We start from the raw sequence: 6,220 nt of genomic DNA on the forward strand, positions 1-6,220 counted from the left end.
AGGAGTGCAGGCAAACCCCACTCTGCCGGGACAGGGCTGGGTTACTGCACCTGGGCAGCACAGTATCCAGTCAGCAATCAGGAACTGCCGTGCATGGCAGAGGCCAGCCGGGCAGTCCACGGGGGCACAATACTGCACAGCACGGATACACTCTCTAGTTCTCAGCAGGGGCTGGCACTGGTGCACAGATGCAATGATGCCTTTTGTTGCATTAATCTCTGGGGAAGCTCCCACCACGCCTGACAAGGAGCTGGGATCAGGTTTGGATGAGCCCCAGTGCATCTTGGGATGTGGCATGTAGGGAGGCATATTGGGCTGCATTAGTAGAAGCATTGCCAGCAGATTGAGGGAAGTGATTATTCCCCTCTATTCGGCACTGGTGAGTTCACATCCGGAGTATTGCATCCAGTTTTGGGCCCCCCACAAGAGAAAGGATGTGGACAAATTGGAGAGAGTCCAGCAGAGGGCAATGAAAATGATTAGGGGCCTGGGGCACATGACTTATGAGGAGAGACTGAGGGAACTGGGCTTATTTAGTCTGCAGAAGAGAAGAGTGAGGGGGGATTTGACAGCAGCCTTCAACTACCTGCAGGGGGTGGGGGGTTCCAAAGAGGATGGAGCTAGGCTGTTCTCAGTGGTGGCAGATGAGAGAACAAGGAGTAATGGTCTCAAGTTGCAGTGGGGAAGGTCTAGGTTGGATATTAGGAAAAACGATTTCACTAGGAGGGGGGTGAAGCACTGGAATGGGTTATCTGGGGAGGTGGTGGAATCTCCATCCTTAGAGGTTTTTAAGGCCTGGCTTGACAAAGACCTGGCTGTGATGATTTAGTTGGGGTTGGTCCTGCTTTGAGCAGGGCGTTGGATTAGATAATCTCCTGAGGTCTATGATTCTATGAGGTAGAGTGGGCCATAGGCAGGGCTCTGGCCCAGATGAATGGGCTCAGTCACACGCCTGGGTCTGTCCCTTCCCCCGACTCCTAGGGTGTTAATTTCTGACTCCTGATAACTCTGCGCACAACAATCCCGTGAAGCACTGACTGTACTTACCCATGTGATATCGCTAGTGTTGGTGAACAAGGTGTCCCAGGAGCCGTACAAGGTTTGCCTGTCCTTGAGGAGCTGCCGATGCTCTTCACTGTTCCCCAGTGGCATAGCTATAAAGGGAAGGGTGTAACAGCTGACCTGTGTACAGTACTATAAAATCCCTCCTGGCCAGAGCCCCCAAAATCCTTTTCCCTGTAAAGGGTTAAGAAGCTCAGGTAACCTGGCTGGCATCTGACCCAAAGGACCAATAAGGGGACAAGATACTTTCAAATCTTGGCGGGGGGAAGGCTTTTGTTTGTGCTCTTTGTTTGGGAGTTCGTTCGCTCTTGGGACTGAGAGGGACCAGACATCAATCCAGGTTCTCCCCATCTTTCTAAACAAGTCTCTCATATTTCAAACTTGTAAGTAAAAAGCTAGGCAAGGCGTCTTAGTTTTACTTTGTTTTCTCAACTTGTAAATGTACCTTTTACTAGAGTGTTTATCTTTGTTGCTATGCTTTGAACCTGAGGCTAGAGGGAGGTCCTCTGAGCTCTTTAAGTTTGATTACCCTGTAAAGTTATTTTCCATACGGATTTTACGGAGATGATTTTTACCTTTTTTCTTTAATTAAAAAGGTAATTAATTTCTTTTTAAGAACCTGATTGATTTTTCCTTGTTTTAAGATCCAAGGGGTTTGGATCTTGATCCACCAGGAGTTGGTGGGAGGAAGGAGGGGAATGGTTAATTTCTCCTTGTTTTAAGATCCAAGGGGTTTGGATCTGTATTCACCAGGGAATTGGTGAAGGTCTCTCAAGGCTATCCAGGGAAGGGAATTAGCTTTGGGATGGTGGCAGCAGACCAGACCTAAGCTGGTAGTTAAGCTTAGAAGTTTTCATGCAGGCCCCCACATTTGTACCCTAAAGTTCAGAGTGGGGAAGCAGCCTTGACAGCCACCATCATTGAGGCTGAGCCAGGGAGGGGAAACAGACAGCAGGCAATATAAATCAGATGTTCGGTTAGCAAACGGGAGTTTTGCAAGAAAGTTTAGAGAGGGTGTGTGAGAGACAAGTACATCTAACAACCATACTGTAAACTCAGGCCAATAACCCCCTCCCCAAAAACAAAACTAAACAAACTAACCCCCCTGGAAGAGTAAAAATAAACCAGGCAGAAGGGCAGCAGCAGCATGGGGCTCGCCAGTTGATTGCACTGAATGCAGCATGTATGATTACCAGCCCTATGGGCAGGTAGCATATGTGGGCATTTGGCCCAAGGAGCTACTGGCCCTCGGAGACCAGGAGGCCAGAGGGGCTGAACTGGTGGAGCCAAGGAAGACAGCGAGGTACATAGAGGAGACTTTTAGGGACACAGTAGAGTGGTCCCACCCCCAGTCTGACAGCCTCTGTGCTGCTGAGGAGGGTGAAAGTTTCGGGGAAGGAGAACATCGAGCTAGAGCAGAGGGAGATGATCCCATAGTTGGGACCCACCTTCCAGAGGAAGTCATGATGTCCTCTCAAATTGAGGTAGGAACCCCAGTTACAAAGAAAAGCCTGGTAATAATAATGGGGGATTCAATCAATAGACATATAAGCAGTTTGGTTTGTGATGGCTGGGAGAACCACATGGTAAATTGCCTGCCTGGTGCAAAGGTTGCAGCTCTCACGAGACATCCAGACAGACTTATGTGCCCTGTGGTATGTAACCTAGCGTTTAAATCGGCCTCTGTATGAGATAGCTAATGTGACAGTGAATTTTAAAAAAGTCTCCAGATGTGATCCCTGGTAAGCCTGACTTCAGTACCAGGCAAATTGTTGAAACTATAGGAAAGAACAGAATTATCAGACACGTCGGTGAACACAATTTGTTGGGGCAGAGTCAACATGGCTTTTGTAAAAGGAAATCATGCTTCACCAATCTACTAGAATTCTTTGAAGGGGTCAACAAGAATGTGGAGAAGGGTGATCCAGTAGATATAGTGTCCTTGGACTCCTTTGACAGGGTCCCTCACCAAAGGCTCTTAACCAAAGGAAGATGTCATGGGATAAGAGGGAAGGTTCTCTCATGGGTCAGTGGTTAAAAGATAGGAAGCAAAGGACAGGAATAAATGGTCAGTTTTCGCAGTGGAGAGAGGTAAATAGCAGGGTCCCCCCCAAGGATCTGTGTTGAGACCAGTGTAGTTCAACATAGTCATAAATGATCCAGAAAAAGGGGTAACCAGTGAGGTGGCAAAATTTGCAGATGATACAAAATGACTCAAGATCGTTAAATCCAAAGCAGACTGCGAAGAGCTACAAAGGGATGTCACAAAACTGGGGGACTGGACAACAAAATGGCAGATGAAATTCAATGTTGATAAATGCAAAGTAATGCACATTGGAAATCATAATCCCAACTATATATACAAAATTATGGGGTTTAAATTACCACTCAAGAAAGGTTTCAGAGTAGCAGCCGTGTTAGTCTGTATCCGCAAAAAGAAGAACAGGAGTACTTGTGGCACCTTAGAGACTAACAAATTTATTAGAGCATAAGCTTTCGTGGACTACAGCCCACTTCTTCGGATGCAGAAAGAGATTTTGGAGTCATCGTAAATAGTTCTCTGAAAACATCCACTCAATGTGCAGTGGCAGTTAAAAAAGCAAACAGAATGTTGGGAACCATTAGGAAAGGGATAGATAATAAAACAGAAAAATATCATAATGTCTCTATATAAATCCATGGTGCGCCCACACCTTGAATACTGCGTGCAGTTCTGGTCGCCCCATCTCAAAACAGATATACCAGAACTGTAAAAGGTGCAGAGAAGGGCGACAAAAATGATTAGGGGGATGGAACAGCTTCCATATGAGGAAGGATGAAAAAGACTGGGGGCAAGTCTACACTTCAAACACTGTATCGCCTGTCGGAGAATAACAGAGTTCTCACTCTTTTGGTTGGGTACAGCACACGCCGTAGCTGCACTGGCGCTGTAGCATTTAAGTGAAGATGTTCCTATGCCAACAAGCTCTTAATCCACCTCCCGGAGAGGCGCTAGCTAGGTCAGTGGGAGAGGTGCTCCTGCGACAGGGGTGTGGATTTTTCACACCCCTGAGCAATGTCGTTATAACAATATAGGTCTGTAGTATAGACCTGGGACCATTTAGTTTAGATAAGAGATGACTAACGGGGGATATGATAGAGGTCTATAAAATCATGACTGGTGTGACGAAAGTGAATAAGAAAGTGTTATTTACCCCTGCACATAACACGAGAACTACGGGTCACTTTATGAAATGAATAGGCAGCAAGTTAAAAACGAACAGAAGAAGGTATCTCTGCACACAATGCACAGGCAACCTGTGGAAATTGTTGCCGTGGGATGTTGTGAAGGCTAAAAGTATAATTGGGTTCAAGATAATCAGGGCATGCAAACCCATACTCTGCATGTCCCTAAACCTCTGACTACCAGAAGCTGGGACTAGATGTCAGGGGATGGATCACTCAAAATTTCCCTGTTCAGTTCATTCCCTCTGAAGCATGAGGTACTGGCCACTATCAGAAGACACAATACTGGGCTAGATGAACCATTGGTCTGAGTCAGTATGTCCATTCTTATGTGAGTTATGAAGAGTAGCATATAGATAGGGGAAGCTAAAGACATCAGGGGAAACACCATGGCTTGCAGGACTAAGGATAATAAGGAGGTTTTTTAAAAAAAGTGATTTAGGAACAAAAGAAATCTTAGCAGTGGTGTAGGCTCATTACTAGATGGAGACTCTTTAAAAGGTTGCAGAAAAGGCAGAAGTGTTCAAGAAATATGTTTTCCGTGTTTGGAAACCCCATGTTAGTGTATTTAGGAAGGACAAGGGTCTCCAGGGCTCTTACATTTTAGCTGCAGCATGAAGGAGTAGAGGTGGTAAAATGCCTCCATAGACGATCGGCAGATCTCCTGCTCCGGATGGCACAGAGTGACACACGCCACCAGCTGGCCCAGGATTCTGAACTCCTCCGCTTCCTGATGGAGAGAGGGCGCAAAGGGAGTCACTCGCCCCTGCAGGCCTAGCGCAGCGTGTCCCCCTGGCATTGCCCTAGCAATGGGTTAGAACTGGGGGAGGCAGAGCCCAGTGCAGAGAGACTGGGGACAAGGAGAGCAGGAGGAGCCGTGGGGCCCATCACCAGGGGCTGAGGAAAGCTCAGCAGGGACGGGGAAATCTGGTCAGCAAAGTCAGCAAACCTTGCTCCCGAGTGGGGACCCGGGTAACGAATGAACTAACGTCCAGTCTCCATCTCAAGGGCAAGCGCCTAATCCCAGCCCCTTCTCCCACCCCCCACCCTCCATTGACCTCAGGCCCAGGAGCTTGGGGTCACCTTGGACTCCTCTGCTCTGCATCCCGCCTCTCTCACTCCATCCTGGAGTTCCCCAGAGCCCTCCCTTCCTGCGCCATCCCCAGCCTGCCGGCTCTCTCCTGCAGCCTTGTCCTCTCATCTCCCCCTCCTGCCAGACCTTCCCTTGCCCCTCCTGCAGCACCTGCGCTGGCTCCCTGCTCTTCCCCACCTCGCCCCAAACCCCTTGCCCTCCTCTCCAGGGGTCTGCACAGCCTCCCCACACCCACTCCCCAGTGCTCTGGCTCCTTTGGCCCCTCCCATCCCTTTCAGTGTGTCCCCTCCCACCTCCCTCCTTCTGTTCTGCTGCCCCAGCCTCTGGGGGCACATCATCCAAACGCCCCCCTCCAGCTGCTGGAGGGGAGGCCCTGACACAGGGGGGATGGAGCAGCTGGAGCAGCTAAATGGCCCTGAGCACCCAGAGCAGGGGGCGTTCTTCTGGCAGCCTGGCAGGAGCTGATGCCAAAGCATCCCACAGGCAACTGACAAAGGGGGTGAACAGATACCTGGGTTCAGAGGCTGCTCTCAGGGCCATCCTGTGTAAATGCACTGACCCTGTGGAGCAGACTTTGGTGCTAGGGGAACAGCGGGGAGAGTCCTTGGAGACAGAATTATGGGGCTCGACCCAAAGCCCACTGGAGTCAGAGGACAGACCCATCGACATCAGTGCTCGGTAGATTGGACTCCTACCGAGGATCTTGCTGAGTCACTATTCTAGGCCCGGGTTTTCCCTGCCAGGGAGCGCTGCACCGCGAGGCTGCTCAGTGCAGTTAGGAGGCGGCCAGGGTCACAGGCTGCTCACCTTGCATTTGGGTTGACAAGCCATTAATTTCAT

Source organism: Malaclemys terrapin, chromosome 4 (assembly GCF_027887155.1).
Source record: "Malaclemys terrapin pileata isolate rMalTer1 chromosome 4, rMalTer1.hap1, whole genome shotgun sequence".
Lineage (NCBI taxonomy): Eukaryota > Metazoa > Chordata > Testudines > Emydidae > Malaclemys > Malaclemys terrapin.